A 12,303-nucleotide genomic window follows, 5' to 3' on the forward strand; every position below is an offset into this window, starting at 1 on the left:
ATGGACAATAAAGGCTGCGTTTGCTGACAACGCAACCACTAGGTGGCACAACTCGCTTTTTCCCCCTCCTTCGCACTGGCCGCTTCCACCCTCCACAGCAGCTCACTCCAGACCTCACTGCTCTCCCCCACTTCCCTGGCCGATTGTCCTCTGATCGCGCCACCCCATTCTCTGGTCGCTCGTTCCCCACCCCACCCCCTCCCCTCCAGCCGCAAGCTCTAGGTTGTGCTGCTTCCCTTCTCTCGGCCTCTTGCTCCCACGTTTGTCCAGTCTCCACGCGCCGCCCGAAGAAGCAAGGCGGGCTGTAAAGTGTGACGTAGGAGCGAGTAGTGAATGGCCGAGAGGAAGGAAGTGGTACGGCCTTGAGCTAATGGCTGGAGCAGGGGTTGGGGGGCTGGGAGCGAGTGGCAGGAGAGCTGGGTGACGCGAGCGGGGAACAATCGGCCAGGGGAGCAGTGCGGTGTAGAGCGAGCGGCTGAGGGGAGGAAGCATCGAGGCCTGGAGCGAGTTGCCGAGGGGGGAGAGCTCCAGCCTCAAAGTCTCCCATTCAGCTGCTTCCTCCAGCTGAGTGAGAGGCTGGATACCTGATGATGCTGCAGCGTGCATGTGCGAAGATGGACCAGGCGTGAATATGCGATGACGTTGGCGCTGAGCCATGACATCATCCTGCGCATGTGCCACTTAATCATGGCAAGATGTCGCTGTGGCTATGCGCAGCTTGGCGCTCTCCGATGATGTCAGCGGGCCGCTCCGTTGACAGGAATCACATTCTGTCAGCAGTGCCCACATCCCAGGAAAGAATAAAAAAGAGATTTACCACAATGGTAGCAGGGTGAGTGACTTCAGTTATGTGGAGAGATTGGAGAAGCTGGGGTTGTTCCCCTTGCAGCAGAGAAAGTTCAGAAGAGATTTGACACATTTGTTCAAAATCATGAAGTTCTTCAACAGTTTAAATAAGGAGAAACTGTTTCCAGTGGTAAAAGGGTCAGTAAGCAGAGGGCACAAATATCAGGTGACTGGCAGAACCAGAGGTGGCATGAAGAACCATTTTTACACAGCAATGTGTTGTGATAAAGAAAGAAAATACTTGCATTTCTATAGCACCTTTCCTGACCACTGGAAATATCAAAGCACTTTGTAAACAATGAAATACTTTTGAAGTGTAATCACTGTTGTAATGTCAGAAATGCAGCAGCTAATACCCACAAACAGCAATGTGATAATGACCAACTGATCTGATTGAGGGGCAAATATTGATCACAACACCAGGGAGAATTGCTCTTCACTTGTTTGAAATTGCAGCATGGGATCTTTTACATTCACCCAAACATGCAGACCGGGTCTTGGTTTAACATCACACCTGAAAGGCAGCACCTTCAACACCCTCAGTGCTGCACTGGAGTGTCAGCTGTGAAATCTGAACCCAAAAGCTTGTGCTTTCGAGGTGAGTGTGACCAACTGAGCCACAGCTTTTACCTGAGTCTCAATCCTTCCACCAACAGTTTCTCTCTATCGGGTCTGTCACGGCCCCTCATGATTGTGAACACCTCTATCAAATCTCCTCTCTAAGGAGAACAACCCCAGCTTCTCCAATCTATCCACATAACTGAATTCCTAACCACACGTTGCAGAAAGGAATTTTTCCTCATGTTCCTTCTGGTTTTGTGAGTCACCTTAAATCTGTAACCTTTGGTTATTGACCATTCAGCAGTTAGAAACAGTTCCTCAGTATTTACTCGACCCCAAACCTTCAAGGAAGCTCTGCAAAGTAACTGAAAATCTAGTTGTCAGAAATGGGATTTAAACACATGCCTCCAGTGAAAGCTGCAACCTGAACAGAGAAGCTGAAACCACTCAGTCACCTCAACTGTTCAGACCTTTCTGACCTCGTCATCACTTCTGTACTTTGAAAGGTTCACTCAGTTCAGGAACTTGTTCAATGTTACTGGAATGCTCAGTGATTGGGATATTAACTCCCCTGGGTTTTCCTGAGCTTGTTCTCGGTGTATGGGGATGTTTGTCCTGGACCGTGGAATCTTGCATCCCTGTAATAAACATTAACCCACTGATTGAATCTGTTTTCACTGCTTTCCGCTGGTGCTGGGTATTTGCAGAGTGTGGGGCTGGAATGTTGCTGCTTGTCCCGGCCTCACTCACTCTGGGAAAGAGTGAATAATTGATGCATCTGTTTCCGTATCTGAAATGTGGCTTAGATCTGCTGTTATTAACCGAGGCAGCGCTGCAGAAGGATACGTTAATAATCTCTCACTAATCAACTGCAAACAGTCAGAATGTGTAACTTTGAGCAGCGCTTTCTGCACCGTCAGTGCTGGAAAGTTGAGGGAGGGAGAGACACTGTCAGTATCTGAGTGTGTACAGCACTGTACAGAGAAAGAGCCAATATACCGGGGCTGAGACACAGTGCATCTTTTCACATTTAATCACAATAATATCCACAGTCAGTAACTGAAAAGGATGAAAAACCGAATAGCAAGAGCAAAAGCAAGAAAAGTAAGTAATTATAGATTCGCTGATCAGCTTTCTCTGTGTTACCTGGTAGTCTACTGTTTTATATTTAATGCTTTCTACACTGTGGCCAGGGAATGATTTCTTCTCAAGGGCTGAATATTAACAAAACTTCTTGGAATTTAAAATCTTTCAAAAATAATTCCATGTCCCTAATGGGGAAAAATCAAATAACTGCATCAATTATAGGAGAGCTGGTTAGTGATGACGTGGATGTGTCTGCAGTGTGCAGGACCAGACTGTTTCTTTTGATTCACAATGAATATTCCACCCTTTATTTGTAACAGTAAAGCTGATAGTGGACAATGGCTATTCTGGTTGCAGCAACCTGAAGATTTAACTCATTGACACCCTGCTTTAGGGGAATCTAGAAAGAACAACACCCAGCTCTGTCAGTTAGTGTGCTTGTTTGTTAACCCACAATTTGTTGGTTCAAGCACTTAAAAGGATGAGGCTTTATTAACTTAAACTCTTCTACATCTGCTGTATTACTCTTGCTGTTGATTCTTCAAAGTTAAGGTTAATCAAGTCTTTCTTTGTGAAATCCATGCTGACTGTGTTTTATTATATTTTCATTTTCATATGTATTTTCCACTTTTGGGGATTACAGGATATTGTCTTTTTATTGATTTTATTGCATTTATTTCCCATCCCTAATTCCCTCGAGAAGGTGGTGGTGAGCTGCCTTCTTGAACCACTGCAGTCGATGTGGTGCTGTTAGAAAGGGAGTTCCAGGATTTTGACCCAGCCACAGTGAAGGAACGGTGATACAGTTCCAATTCCAGGATGGTGTATGGCAAAGAGGGGAACCTGCAGGTGGTGGTGTTCCCATGCATCTGCTGCCCTTGTCCTTCAAGGTGGTAGAAGTCACGAGTTTGGAAGGTGCTGTCTAAGGAGGCTTGCTGCGTTGCTGCAGTGCATCTTGTGGATGGTACACATTGCTACCACTGTGTGTCAGTTATGGAGAGAGTGAATTTTGTGAATGAGGTGCCAATCAAGTGGGCTGCTTTGTCCAGGATGGCGTCGAGCTTCTTGAGTGTTGTTGGAGCTGCACCTAACCAGGCAAGTGGAGAATATTCCATCACACTCCTGACTTGTGCCTTGTAGATAGTGGAAGGCTTTGGGGAGTCAGGAGGTGAGTTACTCGCCGCAGGATTCCTAGTGTCTGATCTGCTCTTGTCGCCATGATATTTATATGCTTATTGAAATTCAGTTTCTGGTCAATGGTAACCCCCAGGATGTTGATAGTGGGGGGATTCAGCAATCGTAATGCCATTGAATGTCAAGGGGAGATGGTTAGATTCTCTCTTGTTTGAGATGGTCATTGCCTGGGACTTGTGTGACTCGAATGTGAAATATCCTTATTGTAGGGTATTGTATTGTACTGTACAGTGACTACACTTGGAAAGTCCTTCATTGGCTGTAAAAGGCTTTACAAAGTCCTGTGGTCGTGAAATGTATGTTTTGCTTTTTCCATTGTTATCAATGTCATTTTGATCAAAAGATAGGATTCGTGAGCACAAACTTTAAATCAATGCTGATTCAAATAATGTAAAAGCATCTATATTTTTGCACTGTACTTAATAATCTCCATCTGCCTATCCTTACAGAGTACAATGTCTTTGACCCTGAAATTGATTCCACAATCTCAGTCCCTCAGACAATTTCAGCTCAGTTCTGATGAAAGGTCACAGATCTGAAACGTTAACTCTGTTTCTCTCTCCACAGATGCTGCCAGACCTGCTGAGTATTTCCAGCATTTTCTGTTTTTATTTCAGATTTCTAGCATCTGCAGTATTTTACTTCTGTGTTACTTTGAAAGTTAAAACTGACCCACTTGTTTCCAATTCACACTGGGGTCTCCCATGAAATGATTCTGTATAATGTTAATGTAATGAACACAGATTCCGAGCACTGAGCTTCCTGTGGGGAATTGGGGACATGAAAACCAGCAGACTCTGCAGGAATTTCCACTGGGAGCACAAATTCACAAAATCTACCTTTTATATATGGATTCATTTTGATTGTCCTTCTGGAAAATTATTTTGAAACAATTTAAACATCAACCCACAGCTCCATGACAGGGTCAATGATGAGGTCATCCTCTGACCGGTCATGTGACAGCTGGAGCCACAAGACATCAGAACCAGATTTGTGACTGGATTAAAACCCGGAATCCTGTCCCAATGGCTTTTCAAATAAAGCTGTTGCTGTTTGAAAACACAGCAGGTAAACTTTCTGCCTGACCATGAGGGGAGCTAGGGAGAAATTTACAAAACTAAATCCTTTTACAAAATAGTTCAAAAACCATTAATATCGAAATCATGTGAGGATTCATTTGCAGTAGAGAAACAAGCAGAATACAGAAAGTACAGAGGAGAGCTGAAAAAGGAAATGAAATCAGCAAGAGAGTGCATGAGAAAAGATTAGCAGGTCACATAACTGGGAACACTGAAGTCTTTTACCAACATATGGACAGTCAATGAAAGGGTGGGTCAATTAGGAGATCCTCCTGGATGAGGTACTAATTAAGTACATTTCATCTGTCATCACAAAACAAGCAGATTGTGCAAATGTCACAGTAAAGGAGGAGGTTGTGGAGAATTTGGAGGGGATGAAAATAGATAAAGAGGAGACAATTACAAGGTTGGCAGCACTCACAGTAGAAAAGTCACCCGGTCTGGATGGGCTGCATCCTGGGTGGCTGAGGGAAGTAAGGGTGGAAATATCAGAGACTCGAGCCACAATCTTTCAATCCTTCTTGAATATGGGAATGTTGCCAGAGGACTGGAGGATGCAGGTAAGCTTGGGTAGTTCGATCTCAGTTTAACTTGACCATTTTTATAATGTATCCATTGTCATAACTAACAACGTTAAGAAAGCCATTTTATAATGAACACATGACCAAAGGAACCATTTTGTGTTCAGTACTAACGTTCATATCCTGTATAACTAATGAGTAGCTACCCATCATAAAACAGATGATTGTAAAACCAGGGGCGATGCCACATTGGATTTGGTACTGGGTAATGAACCTGGCCAGGTGTTAGATTTAGATGTAGGTGAGCACTTTGGTGATAGTGATCACAATTCGGTTTGGTTTACCTTAGCGATGGGCAGGGACAAGCATATACAGCAGGGCAAGAATTATAGCTGGGGGAAAGGAAATTATGATGCGATTAGGCAAGATTTAGGATGCGTAGGATGGGGAAGGAAACTGCAGGGGATGGGCAGAATCGAAATGTGGAGCTTATTCAAGGAGCAGCTATTGCGTGTCCTTGATAAGTATGTACCTGTCAGGCAGGGAGGAAGTGGTCGAGCGAGAGAGCCGTGGTTTACTAAAGAAGTTGAAGCGCTTGTCAAGAGGAAGAAAAAGGCTTATGTTAGGATGAGACGTGAAGGCTCAGTTAGGGCGCTTAAGAGTTACAAGCTAGCCAGGAAGGATCTAAAGGGAGAGCTAAGAAGAGCAAGGAGAGGACACGAGAAGTCATTGGTGGATCGGATCAGGGAAAACCCGAAGGCTTTTTATAGGTATATCAGAAATAAAAGAATGACTAGAGTTAGATTAGGGCCAATCAAGGATAGTAGTGGGAAGTTGTGTGTGGAATCAGAGGAGGTAGGGGAAGTGTTAAATGAATATTTTGCGTCAGTATTTACAGTAGAGAAAGAAAATGTTGTCGAGGAGAATACTGAGATTCAGGCTACTAGGCTAGATGGGATTGAGGTTCACAAGGAGGAGGTGTTATCAATTTTGGAAAGTGTGAAAATAGATAAGTCCCCTCGGCCAGATGGGATTTATCCTATGATTCTCTGGGAAGCTAGGGAGGAGATTGCAGAGCCTTTGTCCTTGATCTTTATGTCGTCATTGTCGAAAGGAATAGTGCCGGAAGACTGGAGGATAGCAAATGTTGTCCCCTTGTTCAAGAAGGGGAGTAGAGACAGCCCTGGTAATTATAGACCTGTGAGCCTTACTTCGGTTGTGGGTAAAATGTTGGAAAAGGTTATAAGAGACAGGATTTATAATCATCTTGAAAAGAATAAGTTCATTAGCGATAGTCAGCACGGTTTTGTGACGGGTAGGTCGTGCCTCACAAACCTTATTGAGTTTTTCGAGAAGGTGACCAAACAGGTGGATGAGGGTAAAGCAGTGGATGTGGTGTATATGGATTTCAGTAAGGCGTTTGATAAGGTTCCCCATGGCAGGCTATTGCAGAAAATACAGAAGTATGGGGTTAAAGGTGATTTAGAACTTTGGATCAGAAATTGGCTAGCTGAAAGAAGACAGAGGGTGGTGGTTGATGGCAAATGTTCATCCTGGAGTTTAGTTACTAGTGGTGCACCGCAAGGATCTGTTTTGGTGCCACTGCTGTTTGTCATTTTTATAAATGACCTGGAAGAGGGTGTAGAAGGGTGGGTCAGTAAATTTGCGGATGACACTAAGGTCGGTGGAGTTGTGGATAGTGCCGAAGGATGTTGTAGGGTACAGAGGGACATAGATAGGCTGCAGAGCTGGGCTGAGAGATGGCAAATGGAGTTTAATGCGGAAAAGTGCGAGGTGATTCACTTTGGAAGGAGTAACAGGAATGCAGAGTACTGGGCTAATGGGAAGATTCTTGGTAGTGTAGATAAACAGAGAGATCTTGGTGTCCAGGTGCATAAATCCCTGAAGGTTGCTACCCAGGTTAATAGGGCTGTTAAGAAGGCATATGGTGTGTTACCTTTTATTAGTAGAGGGATCGATTTTCGGAGCCACGAGGTCATGCTGCAGCTGTACAAAACTCTGGTGAGACCGCACCTGGAGTATTGCATGCAGTTCTGGTCACCGCATTATCGGAAGGATGTGGAAGCTATGGAAAGGGTGCAGAGGAGATTTACTAGGATGTTGCCTGGTATGGAGAGAAGGTCTTACGAGGAAAGGCTGAGGGACTTGAGGTTGTTTTCGTTGGAGAGAAGGAGGAGGAGAGGTGACTTAATAGAGACATATAAGATAATCAGAGGGTTAGATAGGGTGGATAGTGAGAGTCTTTTTCCTCGGATGGTGATGGCAAACACGAGGGGACATAGCTTTAAGTTGAGGGGTGATAGATATAGGACAGATGTCAGAGGTAGTTTCTTTACTCAGAGAGTAGTAGGGGCGTGGAACGCCCTGCCTGCAACAGTAGCAGACTCGCCAACTTTAAGGGCATTTAAGTGGTCATTGGATAGACATATGGATGAAAATGGAATAGTGTAGGTCAGAAGGTTTCACAGGTCGGTGCAACATCGAGGGCCGAAGGGCCTGTACTGCGCTGTAATGTTCTAATTGTAATTCTAATTCTAAAAGTAATGAACCTTGATTGAGTTATAATTAATGAATTAATAATCATTTTCGAGAGAATGGGTTTTCATTTAAAGTTAGTTCAATCTAATTACTGTGAGTCTCTGTGTCTTTGTGGGAAAGGGCAGTTTCAGCTAAATGTATTCAAACAATGGACCTTTCTGGGACCCCTGATAAAACCCATGGTATGTTCCATCGTGACCTTCAAAAGTCTAGATTTAATGAATAGGAAACTTGTTTCAGATCAGATTGGGAGACAGTGTGAAACCACTCCATTGTACTCATGTCTGAGATTCTGAGGACAGGTGACAGTTAGTGGAAGACATTATTAAGAACTAATTGAATGTACCTAGCAAATGCTCGGACCAATTATTATTTTACAAGGTGGTGTGATGGCAATCAAGGGGTTAAACGTAGGGATCTTGAAAGCTTTCAATGTGCAGGAACACTAGAAGAGCTCAGGGGTAAAGGCTCAGATCATCAACCAAGTTCTCCACCTGATGAGGGATCTAGGCTGGACAAAGAGGACCGTGACACTCTGAGACCAAGCTCGACCAGTCCGCACACCTGCGAGAGCTGTAAAGTTATATTCCCCAAGTTTGTTAAGTATAATTTTACTTTCAATTATTGAGTACTATTTTACTCTCAATAAAAGTTCTGGACTTATTCATCAAGTATCCTGTTGCCTTAATTGGTTAAAGTCATACCCAAAGAGATTGTCCACAATAGACTTTCCAGAATTAAAAGATAAGTCTTCAAGGATTGCTAATTTTACAGCCCTGTTTAAAAAGAGAGATAAACCCATGAACTACAGACCAGTTAGTATAATGTCGGTGGTGGGGAAACTTTTAGAGACAATTATCCAGGAGAAAATTAACTGTCACTTGGTAGAACATGGGCTAATAAATGACAGCCAGTACAGATTGGTTAACAGATGATAGTGTCTGACTTAATGAGTTAATTTCTTTGATGAAGTTTCAGAGAGAGGTGACAAGGGTAGTGAGGTTGATGGTGTGTGTCTGGACTTCAAAAATGTGTTTGAAAAAGTACCATAAAATAGACTTGTTAACAAAATTGGAGCAGATGGGATTAAAGGGGCAGTGGCATCGTGGATAAGGGCAGAAAGCATAAAGTAGGGTGAATGCTTGTTTTTCAGAAAGGAGGGACTAATACAGTAATGTCACTGTTGTTGCAGTGTGTGCAGTGTCTGACCCTGAGCTGTCCTAGGGAGGGGGCTGTTTGTGATGTTCCTGTGGGGTGCATGATCATCAGGGTCTCTCTGTGAGCTGTCACAGGGATGGGGCAGTGTGTGATATCCTTGTGCATGTCATGCAGGCCCACTGGCTTGTGGTTCCATCCTGATGCCAAGAAACAGAGCCCCAGATATGGGCAAAAAGTCTCACTTCTCTATCACTATCTTGAGAAGACACAGTGGCGCAGTGGTTAGCACCGCTGCCTCACACTTCCAGTAACCCGCGTTCGATTTAGGGTACTGCCTGTGCAGAGTTTGTAAGTTCTCTCTGTGACTGCGTGGGTTTCTGCCGGGTGCTCCTGTTTTCTCCCACAGCCAAAGACTTGCAGATTGATATGGAAGTTGGCCATTGTAAATTGCCCCTCGTGTATGCAGGTGGTAGGGGAATTGAGGGGATGTGGTAGGAATATGGGATGAATGTAGGATCAGTATAAATGGGTGGTTGATGGTCGGCACAGACTCGGTGGGCTGGAAGGGCCTGTTTCAGTACTGTATCTCTCAATAAATAAATAAGAAGGCTGAGGGAGCAAACCTGGACAGTAAATCCGGAGTGGAGTCCTGGAGGCGGATACCTGTGACTTATCAGGCAGTTTTCCAGCAACTCCTGCAGCAGATCTGGTAACAAACAGTACTGGTATTTTCCTTTCCTCTGGACAATACCAGCAATGCTGACAGGGGTTCCTGATGCTCAGGGTCTCCATACTATTTGCCCAGGCCTGTGCCCTGGAGAGGACACTCCAGCTTCATGGTTAAACATTAGCACAACCCGGGAATAAACAGTTACTGATTATAAGCTCTCATTCAATTGGTGTAGAGTATGAGCACCAGGGGTTACTTCGGACAGTGGGAGAGCTCTTAGTGTCTCATTGGATAGCTACCATTCACTCCAAGCTGGGCAGCCCCCAGTCAGTTAGGTGCTGTCCTGCCACGACCTGCTTATTTCAATGGGTGCTTGAAGCTCAGAGAGACATCTCTGAACAGACAGATTGATAATCTATGCACCAAGAAAAACAAACTCAACAAAGAAGACACCAGTCCTTCGCATCACAAGCTGGAATGTAAGGACCATGTGTCCTGGCCTTACCGACAACCTTCTGCAGGTTGATGACACGCACAAGACAGCTGTGATGGACAAGGAACTCACAAGGCTCAATGTGGACATTGCTGTGCTGCAAGAAACAAGACTCGTTCAAACTGGATCCCTCAAAGAGAAACACTACACCTTCTTCTGGCATGGGGAAAGCCCAAGAGGCAAGTCGTGAGCATGGAGTGGGTTTCACAGTAAAATACACGCCACTTCAAATGAGTGAACCACCCACAGTAGGCTCAGAGAGACTTCTTACTCTTCACTTGTCAACAAGTGTGGGCCCAGTTAATCTCATGTGCATCTATGTCCCGACATTCACCTCCACCCCAGATGTCAAGGATCAATTCTATGTGACACTTGACAATGCCATCAGTAGAATTCCCAGCACTGAGGGACTGTACCTTCTCGGAGACTTCAACACAAGCTTGGGTACTGACTACACAGCTTTGCCAATGTTCATAGAGCACCAGGGGATTGGCAAGATGAACGAAAATGGACAGAGGTTGCTGGAGCTATGCTGTCACCATGGATTCTGTGTGATGAACAGCTACTTCCAGGTCAAGCTGTGCTACAAGGTGTCCTGGAGACATCCGAGATCATGCCATTGGCACCAGCTAGACCTTATCATCACCAGACATACCACCCTCAGCAGTGTCCTCATCACTCGCAGCTATCACAGCGCTGACTGTGACACTGACCACTCCCTGGTGTGTAACAAGGTCAGGCTTCAGCCAAGGAAGCTTCATCCATCCATGAAGAAAGGTCATCCTCTGATCAACACTTGCCGAACCACTGATCCAGAAAGTACCCAGGAGTAACTCAACATCCTCGATCAGGCTCTTTCAGACAACAATGCTCAAGGCCTCAGTGCAGTGTCAAAGTGGAATCATCTGCACGCCACCATCTATAACTCTGCACTCACTGTGTATGGGAAAAGAGATGGGAGGAATGCTGACTGGTTTGAGGCTTATTGGACTGAAATGGAGTCAGTTACTGCAACTAAGAGGAGAGCTCTCATGAACTACACACAAGTCTCCAGCAAACAACATCTAAATGCTCTCAGAGATGCCAGAAACAAGTCTCTGCAGACTGCTCGGCACTGCACCAATCAATACTGGTTAAAACTCTGCTGCTGAATCCGGGGATGCTAGAGGGATGTATGAAGGTATGAAGAAAGCAATGGGCCCAGTAGTAACTAAATCAGCACCTTTTGAAGACAAAGACAGGGGTGATCATCACTGAACCGAACAAGCAGATGGAAAGGTGAGTGGAGCATTACCTTGAACTCTACATAACGGAGAACATTGTCATTGAAGTAGCTCTCAGTGCCATTCCAGACTTCCCTGTCATGGAGGAACTGGACAGTGAGCCCACCGTAGTCCAGCTCAACAAGGGCTCAAAACACGCGTGAAGCAAACATTGTCACCTTGGACAAAATTAAGGGGGATCGCAGTGACTGCAGCAATTATCGGTGCCAGCTACTCAGTTCCACTCACCTGGTCGATCCCTTTCCTCCTGCAAGTTCCTTTGCTTCAAGTACCCATCCAATTTCCTTTTCAAATCATTGATTGTCTCTACTTCCACCACACTCGTGGGTCAGGACATTACCACTCACAGCATAAAAAAATTCCACCTCACCCAAGGATGGGAAATATTTATATCTTCTATATTTAGCTTATTCTCTATCTCGACGAGAATAGAATGGCAGTCAACATGAAAGGGAACCCAAAAATCTTCGAGCAGTATATAAATAATAAGCAGGTAGTAAGCGGTGAAGTGGGCACCATTAGGGACCAAGAGGGTAATATATACTTCGAGCTGCAGGGCAATGTTAATCTAGTTAATGAGTACCTTGTATCAATGATCACTAAAGAAGTGGAATTTGACAAAATATCAGTAGAAGTGGAGAGTGTAGAGGCAATGGAGAGGGTACAAATTGAGAGAGGGAGGTACTGAAAAGGCTGGTTATGCTTCAGGAAGATAAATTACCTGGTCCGGATGGCTTTCATCCCAGATTGCGAAAGGAAATGTGGATGCAGATAACAGAAAGGCTTTCTATCATCTTACAATCTTCCCTGGATACGGGGGAGGTGTCAGAGAATTAAACAGTTGCAAATGTGA

This window comes from Heterodontus francisci, unplaced genomic scaffold (assembly GCF_036365525.1).
Source record: "Heterodontus francisci isolate sHetFra1 unplaced genomic scaffold, sHetFra1.hap1 HAP1_SCAFFOLD_121, whole genome shotgun sequence".
NCBI lineage: Eukaryota > Metazoa > Chordata > Chondrichthyes > Heterodontiformes > Heterodontidae > Heterodontus > Heterodontus francisci.